Raw genomic sequence first — 15,467 nt, 5'->3', positions numbered from 1 at the left:
GAGTCACCAGTCATTAGTGTAGGGTGCCCAGGGGTCACCTTATGTCACTTTACACTATGGAGAGTGACCGGTCATCCACTGTAGGGTGACAAGGGGTCACCTTATGTCATTATACAATATAGACAGTCACCGGTCATTTACTGTCGGGTGACCAGGGGTCAACTAATGTCGTTTTACAGGATAGAGAGTCATCAGTCATCCACTGAGGGGTGCCCAGGGGTCACCTTATGTCATTTTACACTATGGAGAGTGACTGGTCATTCACTGTAGGGTGACCAGGGGTCCCCTTATGTCATTTTACAGTATAGAGAGTCACTGGTAATTTACTGTAGGGTGACCAGGGGTCACCTTATGTCATTTTACAGGATAGAGAGTCATCCACTGAAGGGTGACCACGGGTCACCTTATGTCATTTTACACTATGGAGAGTCATTGGTCATCCATTGTAGGGTGACCAGGGGTCACCTTATGTCATTTTACAGGATTGATAGTTACTGGTCATCCACTGTAGGTTTACCAGGGGTCATCTTAACATAAATATCATGAGAGAAAGAGAAGTCGCCTTCTTACATGTATTTCACGCACAAATGTCGTCATGATTTTGTGAACCTTATGTCATTTTACACGATAGAGAGTGACCGGTCATCCACTGTAGGGTGACCAGGGGTCCCCTCATGTCAATTTACAGGTTTGAGAGCTACCGGTCATCCACTGTAGTAATTGAAATATCATGAGAGAAAGAGAAGCCACCTCCTTACATGTCTTTCCTACACAAATGTCGTAGTGATTTTGTAAATCAATACGGAAACTGGAGGTCGGCAGATGGAGATTAATCAGTCTTCATCCAATCTTTGATGATTTTACAAGATGGAGATTCACTAAGGTTATTCACGGTAGGGTGACCAGGGGTCACCTTAAGTAAAAAATCGATAAGGGGACCTGAGGTCACCAATAGTTTTAGATTGACGTTGCAATTCTTTGATTCAATATGGAGACCTGAGGTTTAACAAAATATCAATATACAAGGTAACGATTTACCAAAACCATCTACAGTGGGAAGACCAGGGATCACCCTCAGTGAATATCTAAAAGGCTACCAGACGTCAACCTGGGTCTAAAGACAATGTAGTTTTAATTTTCTTAAAATGACATGAAGTCCAGATGTCAACGTATGTCATTTACAGAAACACCCATAAGGAGACCAGAGGTCAGTTCATGTCCCCTATCAAGTAAAGGATTATTTTCCTTATCTATAGGGAGACCAGATGTCACCTTATGTCATTTACATGATAGGTATTCAGCCATGGTAGGGAGATCAGGGGTCACCTGAGGTAAAAATATGCACAAGGAGACCAGAGTCATCTTAGCTTCAAAAAGGTTTAGATTTAATTCAAAGATCAATACGTTAACCAGAGGTCAGCTAATGCCATTTTACAAGATGGGGATTCCCAACAAGCCATCCACTGTAGGAAAACCGAAGGTCACCTTTGGTAATCGATCTATGTCTTTATATTTTTGTTAACTAATAACGGAGACCAGAGGTGACTTAATGTCATTTTACAACATGGAGATTCAAAAAAGTCATCTACTGTAGGGGACCCAAGGGTCACCTTAAGTGGAATATCCAAAAGGAGACCATAGGTCACCTTATGATCTAAATTGATGTAGTAATTATTAACTATGTAAATCAATACGGTGATCAGAGATCCGATTATGTTATTCTACAAGATGAATCATAAAATATCATCTATTGTAAGTAAACCAGAGTTAATTTTAGGTCTTGGATATGTGTCGTAATAATTTTGTTAATTAAGAAGGAGATCAGAGGTCACCTTATTTCATTTTACAAGGTGGAGATACCAAAGTAATCCACTGTAGAGAGACCAAAGTAATCCACGGTAGAGAGTCTAGGGATAAAATTAATGAATTATCAATAAGGAGATGAGAGGTCACCTTTAAACTTCAAACTTTTGTTGTAAATTGTTCATCAAAACAAAGACCAGATGCCACCTTCTTTTACAAGATAGAGAATTACCATGCAGAATTCATGCACTGTAAAGAAACCAATGTCTATTGGGAGACCAGAGGTCACCTTAGCTTCTAAATCAATGTAATATTTTGAAAATCAATACGGATACCAGAGGTTATCTTATGTCATTTTACAAGACGAAAATCATGCACTATATTTATAGTGTTTATTAGGAAGAACATAATTGTTAGAGGGAACAGGTGTCACATAAAGATGATAAAAAATAAGTAAACCAGAGTTCGCCATATATTGTACATCATTGGGGAGACCAGAGATTGCATAACTTATAAGGAGACAACAGGTTGAAAATGTGGTGTGTGACAAATTATACTCTTATCTACTGAACACAAAAGTTCAGACTTTGATTTTATAAATAAGCAAAAACGGTACACATTTCGATCACATTTATTCCTTTATTTGTTGTCGTCAAAGGATGTTGGGGGGGGGGATAAAGGGGTGACGATTTGCTCGTCTTCATTTATTTCTCAGATGCAATTCACAATAGGTCCGTATTTACTATGTTTATTTTAGCTATTTAAATATTTTTTTTTATAATTTGATGAGTGAAAATCCAGTCCAGGGAAGTGGTAGGTGGAGCGGGGGGAGGGAAGTTGTGAACTCCAACCTTCATGCAACACCTGTAGACAGGGGAACACCTACTCCGTAATGACAATAAAGAGATGTTAGCTAGAGCATTAAGTTTATAAGGTTGCCTTTGTTGTATGATGTATCTTTAGTTAGAACACAAATTTGATGTCATTCCTTTGTTCCAGCAGTCTAAAATTTTACATGTACAGTCCGATATTAGTGAGATTCTTAAAATAAGACCGTTACTCGTAGTTACAGTACTGATATCCTTCAAAATCAGACTGTCTCAGGTAAATCAACAATGAAATTCAGTAGCAGTGTTTTACATGTAAGTACGATGTATGCCGAAAACAGCTCTGTATGAAAAAAAAAAATATCACACAGTTCTCATCACTAACGGGCTCGAAAATGTCATGTATTTTTTTATACAAAACTGTTTTGGCATGCATCCATTTCGGAAACCAGAGGTCATTTAATGTAATTTATTATCAAATCATTTTACCATTATATTAAAGTATCAGTAAAAAGTCTATGGGTGGGTGGCGGGGGGGGGGGGGGGAACTACATCTTTCTACAGGCTACACCTACGTATACAGAGTAAGAACGTGAAGTACTTTGATATTTTAATGAGGAGGATTTTGTGTTACATTTAACTTATATATCCTTGGGGGGGGGGGGGGGGGGGGGGCACGGGTCACCTTATGTCAATATAACGTATATCATATATCTTTCAAATAATAGTGAATGTTGAATTTTTTATCCTCTATAGTGTATTTTCAATACTTAGAGTGAGTGATATGACCCATTCTGCCTGTTGTATATCATTTCTAAAGACTAAGTGGTGTTACTAGTTATTCTACTTTCACTTTGCGGTTGAATGCACTACATTTTGAAGCGGAGTGCACAGATTTGGTAGTTGTGAATAAGCAGGTGACCTGAGGTCCTAGTTGAGCGTACGTTTTATCCTCCTGCGGACAATTATCTATGTGGAAAAAGAGTACCAATTAATTTCCCATAGAACTCACTGTTAACCTAAACACCCCTTGCTACTTTGCTATATTACTTACAGACATATCCTTTGTAAAATTTGAAACTTCATTCCAAGCACTGACAGAAAATCACAAGAAATATATATGGCCCCATGGCGTTTATAGGTCAAAATTGAACTTGTTTACAACTTCAGTGATCCGCAGCAAATTAACCAAAGTCTCTGAAATGACACCCACCTCCTACTTTAACCCCTTTAATTTCTTTACACTCTGCAGTACTTCCTCATTTCATTATTTAATTTTAACAGTTATAATTTTACTTTAAGATATCATGCTTACAAATTTGATGTCTATGGGTATGTTGTATTGCAGTAAGTCCAGATGATAACTTTGAAAAATTGTGCGATGTATTCCGAGCGTATTCCGAATGGAGAAAAGATGTAAACATTCCTCATTATAGATCTCCTTAAGGAAACTGTTTTCGTTCCTGTGAATTTTTCCGAGAGAAAAATGATGTGTCAATGAAAATATCTTTGAAATTATCCCTTTCAACGATTTCTGTTGCATTTCTTTCACATGTATGTGTATTGTTATTAAAAATCGTCCAAATGTGCTCCATAAATATCTTGGGACGGACTATAAATAGATTGTCACAACAGTTTAACTTATTGGTTTTTTTTCATACGGTACAAGAATATACTACGTGATAATTCAAAAAAAGAAGATTTCACTTGATTTAAATTAGAGATAATTGGAATCTATGAATACTCATTCATAAATATGTGTTGTTAGTGCGACTGAATTGATATGAACAAGATTATATGTTTTAAAAACGTTTCATTTTAAGACCGACTTTTATAATTTCATATCGGTTCAATGCTTAAAACATTAACAGCGTACGGCGAATTTTGAATAATAAATTTATTAAAACATGTGGCCCTCGTTTGTCGCATGTAAAACCAGTATACACGTATAATGTACATGTAAGTACAGGATATACACATTATCTGTGTGTCTGTATATCCCGTAAATTCTAACGTAATACAATTTATTAATTTAAAGATGGTGTTAAAAGGAGCACCTGTTCTCATATGCGATTACATCAATAAGATAGATTTAAACGAATGCAATATGTTAAAAATGTTTAAATTCAATGAAAATGACGCCAATAATTGTAATTGTCATTTTTTTTTTATTATAAGGGCCGATCTTAGGGTCACTCAGGTTTTCTCAGTACCCTCAGTGCCGTCTACCTCAGGGTCTCCCTGGGCTTCCTCGGGTTTTTCCTGAGGATTTTCTAATGGCCACTCAGGGTTTCTTCAGGGTTTTTTGATAGTCTCAGGGTTTTCTTCATTACAGTAGTGAATGTTTAAAATGTCTCAAACATCTTTTTAACTTGATAACCCTTCTTTAAAATTGTTTATGTAATTTTTATTGATTAAAGTAGTTCTCATTGCTTATGTGAGTGATATGACCCATAGGCCTCTTGTTATTAACTTTGAGTATGGAGATGAGGTAAAGGCCAAAAGCAGTTCTATTCTTCCGCTCAAATGTTGTATTTTTATGATTGGATGCTAGAGCAACAGCTAAGACTAGGCGTAAATCAAAAATCAGAATAGTCAATATTAAAAGGTATCTCATTGTGTATTTTAAACTCAAAATTGTTATTAAAAAAAATACTGACACCCCTAGAATTTGACTTAAAAGAATTAAAGATACATTTATAACCCCACTGAGTTTCAATAAGTGGCTCAATATCACGTATAAAATGGGTGTCTTGTAAACACAAGATAGAGTAGCCTTGTTTTTTGTAATAATTAAGTACATCTTGTCTTTTTGAGCTCGTAGCTAAGCCCTGACAGTTTACAGACGCTATTCTTATGAGGTCAGCCATTTCTAACAATCACAAAACGAAAAAAAAAATAGAAAAATAAATGTCATGAAAAATTGACAGACTTTATGTTGTATATATGACTCTTCGTTCACTTGAACACATTGAGACTGTAGACAAACAAGGTTGACTATGTAAGAAATTTACCTGTAGTTTAATGGTAGTGAAATAGTGAGGTAAACTGGTATTTGGTAGTAAAGACGATAAACACAACACGACATTCATACACACACACTCACACGACGACGACGATGGAAACTTATTGGCTATTGATACTACCATTGAAGACAATCATGTTACTTTAATAAATATATATGGCCCAAATGCAGATAATCCGGGTTTTTATGAAAAAGTTAGAGATACCTTTTTGAATTTAGACAATGACTATTTTATATTATGTGGGGATTTTAATCTTGTTTTGAACCCAGAGGTGGATACATTCAATTATTGTAACATTAATAACCCAAAAGCCAGAGAAAAGGTATTAGATATTATGAAAGATCTTCAGTTACTTTAAAATTCTTCATCCTGACAGAAGAATCTATACATGGCGAAAAAAAAATCCTCTGAAGCAAAGTCGCTTGGACTACATTTTAATATCAGAAAGTTTAACAAATATGGTAGAAAAGTTCTCTACTAAGCCTGGGTATAGATCTGATCATTCAGCTGTGGTTTTAGAGCTGAAATTTAATAAATTTTCAAGAGGTCGAGGGCTTTGGAAGTTCAACAACAGTCTTCTAACAGATCAAATATATGTTGAAAAAGTGAAAAAAACTATTTTTGAAGTACAGAATCTATATTTACAAGGTAACAATCTAAATATTTTTCAAAATCATAGCTTATTTCTTGAAGTTCTTCTCATGGAAATTCGGAGCATCACTATTTCATACTCATCATACAAGAAAAAAGAGAGAGATAAATTTGAAAAAATCTTGCTTGAAGAAATTGAAACTATTGAGGCAATGTGTAACATAGATTTGGATCTTTTAGAGGAAAAGAAGTTGAAACTCGAAAGGTTAAGGAAAGAAAAATTACAGGGTCATATCATTAGATCACGAGCAAAATGGGTTGAAGAAGGGGAAAAGCCTAGCAAATATTTTTGTTCTTTAGAATCGCGGAATTTTTTGAATAAAACTATAAAAAGAGTAGAAATTGATGATAAAACTATTTATGATCAGTTTGAAATCTTAGATCAGGTCAGAACTTTTTATAAAACCCTTTATGCTAGCAAAGATTCAGATACCATAGATAGCAACTTTGAGGATTTAATACAAAATTTGGGGGTTCCAAAGTTGGACAAAAACACCTCTAAAGTTTTAGAGAGTAGTATATATGAGAATGAAATACTTACTGTTTTAAAAAATATGAAAAACAACAAATCACCGGGAAGTGACGGCTTTACAGTAGAATTTTTTAAGTTTTTCTGGAGGGATCTCAAAGACCATATTGTTTTAGCTGTTAATCATATTTTTGCTAATAGGGAGCTGCCTATATCGCAAAGACTTGGAATCATTACATGTCTTCCAAAAGGTGACAAACCTAGGCAATTTTTAAAAAACTGGCGCCCAATTACTCTTTTGAATGTTTTCTATAAACTTATTTCAGGGTGCCTTAGTTATAGAATTAAATCCTCCTTAGATTTTTTAATATCGGAAACCCAATCTGGCTTCATTAAGGGTCGTTATATTGGTGAAAATACTAGATTTGTCTATGATTTATTATCCTTCACTGAGTCTAAAAATATACCTGGTTTTACTGGTGCTCATAGATTTTGAGAAAGCTTTTGATTCTATATCCTGGAAATTTATTTACAAAGTTTTAAAATATTTTGGTTTCGGTGAAAATATAATCACTTGGATAAAAATCCTAAACACCAAGATCACAGCTTCTGTTTTACAGTGTGGTGTGCTATCTGAACAATTTCCTATATATAGAGGTTGTAGACAAGGCGACCCAATTGCCCCATATCTTTTTATTCTTTGTGCAGAAATATTAGCTATCCTTATTAAACAAAATGTAAATATTAGAGGCATTGTAGCCAATGGAAAAGAACATAAAATATCCCAATATGCTGACGACACAACCTTGGTGCTTGATGGTTCTTCAGAATCCCTTTTTGCTGCTCTGAATACCATAGATCTTTTTTCAACTTTTTCAGGATTGCAGATAAATAGTTCAAAAACAAAAATTGTGTGGATAGGTTCAAAAAAATTTTCTAAACAAGTATATCATCATACAAGATGGAAACTGGAGTGGGGTTGTACAAAATTCAATCTGCTGGGAATAGAATTCTCTGTTGAGTTAGAAAAAATTGTTAGTCTAAACTATAGTGTTCAAATACCTAAAATCAAAGCTTTAATACAACAGTGGAAAAGGAGAATTCTTACTCCTTTTGGTCGAGTTACTGTAGTTAAAACATTACTTCTTCCAAAACTCAATCACCTTTTTATTTCCTTACCAAGTCCAGATAAAGAAATTATTTCTTCCCTTACCAATCTTTTTTATGAATTTATATGGAATTCAAAAATAGATAAAGTCAAGAGACAACTCATTACTCAAGACTACTTAAAGGGTGGTATTAAAATGTTGGATATTAACAATTTTTTAGTGTCATTAAAATGTTCATGGATAAAGAGGTTAACAAAAGATAACAAACCATGGACGGATATATTTTTAGACATTCATGGCAACAAAGTGGTAAAGCATTTGTTAGACTTTGGTGACAAATATGTACAAAACATAATAAATCATAGTAATAATTTTTGGAAAGATGTTTTACACTCATGGTTAAAAGTTTTAAGAACAATTGACTATTCATTATCTACAACAAATGTATGTGCTATGCCAATCTGGTACAATACAAATATATGTGTTGGTAATAAACCAATCATTGTTTATAATTGGTATGAACATGGTATTAAAACTATAGGTGACTTTCTAAATGAAGATGGTCAGTTTTTGAAACAGCATGATTTTGCACAAAATTATAGACTGTCTAATGTATGTACAATGCTATACAACAGTGTTATTAATGCAATATCTAGTTTCCTTAGATCTCAGTCTATAAAAAGATCTGATGTTAGAAAATATTACTATCCATACATTCCATTTTACTTTGAGTATGTATTACTGTTTGAAAAATGTTCGAAAAACTTGTACAATCTTATTAATAGTAAAGATATTATACCAAGTTCCATTCAGAAATGGAACACTGAACTATCCATGCAACTAGAAATTAATGTTTCTGTTAAAGAGTTCTTTAAAGTATGTTTTAAAACAAGTGCTGATACCTCAGTACAATGGCTTCAGTACAGAATTCTTTTCAGAATGTTGCCTACAAAATACTATCTTAAAAAAATCAATGTAAGCACTGATGATTGTTGTTCTTTTTGCAAAGAAGATGTAGAAACAATTCAACATGTATTTATTAAATGTTTAGAAATACTGCCATTATGGAATAAACTCAGCATGCATATCTATTGTAAAACTACAAATAGAATTGGATTTAATGTTAATAATGTAATATTTGGTGAAATACCTCTAAATCAGGGTAACAAAGTTGTAAACTTTATAATTTTGTATACCAAACAGTATATTTTTAACTGTTTGAAACAAAAAAAGATCCCTCACTTAAAGGGACTATTACAACATATCTATTTCAAATATAAGGTTGAAAGATACATATCAATTAAATCATGTGAAATGTTAAAATTTGACAAACAATGGTCAAACTGGAAAAATATTTTTGAAATTTAATTCTCCTGTAAACAATTAGAATGTGTTTCTGATATTTATGTGTGCAAGTGTATGAAAGGGTGTGTGAGTGCGAATAAATATTTGCTTTGTCTTTTTGAATTCCTTGTAATAATTATGAAAATGACAATAAAAATTTAATAAAAAAAAAAAAAAATATATTAAAAGGTATCTGTTACATGTACCGTGTAGCCGGTCTTTTGGCGGGATACATTTGGCGGGATACACATTTGGCGGATTTTAGTCTACATGGTATACCGAAAATGTTCACGTTATCACTTTGGTGAACCCATTTTTCTTCAATTAGAACCTATTCGGTATATTTTTATCAGATTGGGAGAAACACAAAATCCTAAGCCATCATTTTTATGTAAAATTTGATGCCGTCTTACCCTGACTACACTCACTTTAATTTAACAGAAATAGATCAATATCAAGTAAATGCTTGAAAAAACTATACCCTGTAAACAATCAATATTAATTCCATTTTGAGTGAAGGAACCATTTAAAGGTAATTATCTGCACCTGAGTTGATAATGGATCACATGTCTCCTAAAACAACACAAGCTAACACCCCTGTCACTGGGGTTTATTTACCCATCTGAATTGAAATAAAAAATAATTGAATAACCAACACATGATTTAAAGTAATGTTTAGTTAAGAATATTATTAGTTTTGCTTAATCAGTGTAATGATTATGAATAAATGTATCTATAACACTATATGCATTAAACAGTTGTGATCTTGTGTAAATCATGCTCACAGGCTTTTAGAAAAAAAAAAACAACCCAAAATACTTCATGCCAACAATATTAACACAAAAGTATTTACAAATGAATGATTTTAATCTTGGTAAAGTTTTATTCCCGTCAAACAAAAAAAAAAAACCCCAGCTAAAAATCATTTACATTCAAATAAATTTAAAATCAAGGATTTTGTTTTCCTTTAATTTAAAAATTATCTGAAAATAATCATCGAAAAAAATCATTTGAAATTTCATAGATCAGTATACAAACCACCACGAAAAGAAGTTGAATGTAGAATACTTTGAGCTTATTAGGCTTACATAGATATCAACTTGATTTAAAAAAAAAACATTTCTTTACATGTAGCTGATAAGTTAAAGAATTCAAAAGTTTCAACACGTTCTGCTTGTTTCGATTTAGTTGTTGGAAGAAATATTAAATAATTTGTTTTTGCATTGTCTGAGGCCAGAGAGAAGAAAAAGTATTTACACGTAAAAACACCTTTACGAACAGACACGGATTAAAGATAGACTTCGTCACAATTGTGCACTAAATAATAATTTATTTCAATGCAATATATGAACAGTCCACTCTGTTCTTGTGGCAAGCTCAGAGATACTTACCTTTTTTACATGTAAACAATATAAAGATGCTTAAAATGTTCTATTTACCAGAATTGTTCATATTTTAAACCTAAACATTGTCAATACTTATGTTTTACTTTGGGGTGAAAGTGCAATAAGTGACAATGAAAATATACACCTATTTACATATGTTTATTACATGTATTACATCATAAACACAGAAATATTTGAATGATCTAAAAATTACTTGTACACCATTGTTTATTATCCGCTCGCGCAACTTGTTGCGAGGGGGATATAGCACCGCTGCTGTGCATGTGTGTGTATGCATGTATGTGTCCATTGTCAGCTCTTTAGCAAAATTCCAAAGAAAACCCTCTCATGAATATTAATCAAACTTCGTTCACTTCTTTGGCATGGTAAAAGGACAAACCCTATTGATTGATTTTTTTTTAATAATTGTAAAAAAAACCGAAAACAGGAATATTATGTGCGACTTAACATTAAACATTTCCAGTAATTGTATGTACTACTTGAAGTAAATCGCTACCGTATGCAGTTCAAGTTAACAACTTGTCATTTTGTTGGGATTTAAATCAAGTAAAGGTAAGAAACGAACAGTTTGTAGTATTGGATGGTTATACTCTGTCCCGAGTTTTGCTTCCACCACTTTTTGCTTGATATTTCGATTATCATAATGACCTTTGTGCTCAAATTATGTACATCCACTAATATAAGAAATGTCCAGATTATCTGTTTTGAAACACCCTCCCCCCCCCCTACCGCTTCAGGTATCAATACACATCCAAAAATTGAAAGTCTACGGACATTTTGCATTGCATCAGCCATTATTAAGCCCGGATGATAACGTTGAAAAATTGCACGTGGTATCCCGAGTACTTCCGAATGGAGAAAAGATGTAAACATTTCCCATTATAAATCTCCATGATAAATTTGTTTTTGTTTCTGTGAAATTTTATGAGGTGAAAATGATAATTGTTCAATGAAGATATCTTGGATATTTTCCCTTTTGTCGATTTCAACTTTACTTCTTTCACAGGTATGTGTATTTATATTAAAAATCATAAAAAAGTTATGGTAGAAATAACTTGGGACAGACTATAGATGTTTTCCCATTGTTAAAAGCTGAAGCATGCAACAGATTAAGGTAATCCGATTTACATCGAAACAAGCAGTCGACTTTTGGACAAATCTTACCGTTTTACTTACAATAGAAGTAGTCCGAAATTCAAAAGAGACTTTGACAGATATCGCACATTTATCACGCGAAAATTGTATCATATTAATAATAGCTACATATCTACTACTATGGGTTGACATACCACAAGCAACTAGAATTGTCCATCAGAGCATACTACCGATCGCTAGATCTTCAGCCACGTTTCATAATGTGTACGGATCGTTTATGTATGCTTAAATCAAAATCAATGTACTAAATGAATCTGAATTATTAAACTTTAAAGCATATATGTTGAGTTTCTGCTAGAAATAGGAAAACTGTACAACCACGTAAATGTCCCCCCCCCCATCCCCCACAACTCACGACATCAACCACTACCAAAAATACCAAGGCTATTAAAGAACTTAAAGACAGGAAGGTACCTGGGCTCGACTGTATCCAGAATGTACATTTCATATTTGGAGGATCCAAACTCTTCACCTGCGTCTCACACTTCTTTAACCAGTTATCAACATAGGCAGAATTCAATCTATCTGGAAAAAAGATCTCATCATTCCTATTTACAAAGTAACAACAAATCAAAGAGCTCACCTGACAACTATCGACCGATAGCCCTTCTTCCTTGTTTAATGAAACTTTCTGAAACAAAAATATTACGCCTAGGGTTCAAGATCATGTTCTCTTTTCCGTTTCCTTTCCAAATCCACAGCAGCAAGGATTCCATCCAAAACTTGGATGCATATCACCTTCATTTAACCTACAAGAAACGGTCTTTCATAACTTAGTAGGTAGTAGCTATATAGGGTAGTCCAGTATATTTGGCCTTTCCTGACAAACAGAAGGCCTTCTATACTGTGTGGAGACATTGTTTTTTATAAAAAAGTAGAAAATCTATTTTGGTTGCAAGTTTACTGTTCACTTAGCTGTGCTATACCACTTTACAACCTCTTAATCAAACCACATGCTCCGAGACAACGACTTTACTCAATTTAGACATATAACAAGAAACGACAAACCAGACTGGATATGGAAAATTCCTAGCGACGTTCAGGAAGTTACTCTGAGTAAATGTATTGTTAATCTTTGGACTCTCCTTGACCTCTCCCCGCACATCTGCAGTTTATGTCAAAAATCGTTCAAAAATATTTTTTGAGCATGTTTCTACTACTTGTGATAGGATCTATTTATTTAGAGAAGCCTGGTGGCAAACTGTTATAGAAAATTTCGAAATTAATTTATCTGCTGAACTATGTTGACCTCTGATTGTTTCTCATAGGCGTAAGGTCACCCTGAAATTTTTCATTTACAGATTTTTCTTATAGTTTGCATCTTCTTAATTTCCGCCTAATTAGGGATGCAGCAGCATGGTATTATATAATGTCACGTGTAACACTCTGTCTATACACATAAATGTCACAGAATTACAGTGTTATATAAACATTTATATTTTGATATTGCCTTATAGTGTGTGTACGCCTGCAAACTTGCTGGTAATTACTTTATGTCCTTGATCACTGTATCCCAGTAGACCTACATTATCTTTTTAGGGCTTTTCGACTTTCGGTCGAAAAGACCTATTGTTATTCTGATGTTTTATTATTATTATTATTATTCTTTTTCTCGACAGATTTTCCGTCAGCGATTGTTTGCAAACGGAAAGGATTTCAGAAATAACTATGCAACAGTCTTATAGCATTTTTAAATGTTACCAGTATGTAAGGTTTTGGACTTCCGATTCCGTTAGTTCCGGTTCACACAAGCAAAATAGTAGAAATTAAATGAATCAATATATTGTTTTTATTTTTAAAGGAAATTCGTTGTAATTTTAGAGTTACATCAACCATGTCGAGTTGTTTAAAAAGTAAAGCGGCGGCCAGTTTCTATCTCTTATCAGTTTTGAGATTTTGGACCTCAAACTTAAGAAAAGGGGGGATGAAAAAACAAAAAATTACAAAAAGCTTAGGAATGTTATAAGACGTTTAGATATTGTTTAGATAGAAGTAATTAAGGTATATTTTAAGTTTCATCGAAAAGTATTGAGTACTTCCGGTTTTATGAGCCGATGAAAATTGTATATGGGAGTTTCTATGTTAAATTGAATTCACGCATGTAACGTTTTCTCAAACAGTTTTCAAGCAAATATTTTTATATTTTGTATTTGCAATTAGGGACCTAATGTGCAGACCGGAAAAGGTCTTGGGAAAAAAATTCCGAAAAATAAGGGACCTGAAGGTGTCAGTATTAAAAACAGCACTTTAGCTATAACTTTTTTATTACTCATCCGATTTTCAAACTCTTTTCGGTTATTAGTTAAGAATAAAGAGTACAAATTAAAAATTATGGTCCGAGCGCCATTTTTTGACTGTATTCTGAGATTTTAGGCCTCAAACTTGAAAAAAGGGGGGATGAAAAAAACAAAAAAAAATCAGAAAACTTAGGAATGTTATAATACGGATAGATATTGTTTAAATAGACGTATTTAAGATATATTCCAAGTTTCATTGAATAGTATTGAGTACTTCCGGTTTTATGAGCCGATGAAAATTGTCTACGGGAGTTTCTATGTTAAATTAAATTCACGCATGTAACGTTTTCTCAAACAGTTTTCTAGCAAATATTTTTATATTTCTTATTTACAATTAGAGACCTAATGCGCAGACCGGAAAAGGTTCTGAAAATAAAATTCCGAAAAATAAGGGATCTGAAGGGGTCACTATTCAAAACAGCCCTTAAGCTGTAACTTTTTTATTTTTCATCCGATCTTTAAAATTTTTACGGTTAATAGTTCAGAATAAAGAGTACAATTAAAAAAAAAAATGGTCCAAGGGGCAACTTTTTGACTCCTTATAGGGGTTTCAAGGGGTTCAAAATGATATATTTTTAACAATTCAAAAAATTAAATTAGAAGAGTTGTCTCGCTTTGCACAATGGATGATAATCATAAAAGCTATATACATACCAGGTTAAGTGTTTAATAGATGAGTACTTTCTAAAATATGAATTTTAAAAGATCTTCTATGGAAAATTTAACAGTACATTTAGATATAAAGTTCTAGAGTTATCTTTCTTTAAGCATTTAAATTTTTTGCGAGTTAATGCGTAACCATATTTCCAACAAAATCTTAAAGTATTAAAAGTAGTATGCAATAGTCTTGTACCAATTCTAAATAAGACGCGTATATATGGTTTTGGACTTCCGTTTTTGGTTTTTCCGGTTTTTACAAGGAACATACTAGAAATGTAAGAATCGATATTACATGTATATTGTTCTTATTGCTTATTCGTTGGGCAGCTATACTTCTAATATGTTCTTTTAAACCATCTCTTTAAGAAATCATAAAAACAATATCGTTAAGATGTACAAAAACATAATCAACCAGTTATGTTTTTGTATTTCATCTGTATAATAAGGGATCTTATACTTAGACAGAAAAACAGATTTTGGGATAAAAACTGTAACTTTTTCATTCTTCAATTAAGTCAATAAATTTTGAATAAAATAATTCATTTTAAGGTTAAAAATTGAAAGAACAAGTAAAGAAATTATTAGCTGTGTATAATATATTGACTTAATTCTTGAAGTGTCTGTGAAAGAGAATTTTTAAAATCCAAAATCAAAATAAATTAAGTATCTCCATGTATAATAGCGAACGGGGTCATGTATCAACCTACACAACCTAAACAT

This window comes from Crassostrea angulata, chromosome 5 (genome assembly GCF_025612915.1).
Source record: "Crassostrea angulata isolate pt1a10 chromosome 5, ASM2561291v2, whole genome shotgun sequence".
Taxonomy (NCBI): Eukaryota; Metazoa; Mollusca; class Bivalvia; order Ostreida; family Ostreidae; genus Magallana; species Magallana angulata.
The sequence above is the reverse complement of the archived record's forward strand: the minus strand, read 5'-3'. Positions refer to the sequence as shown.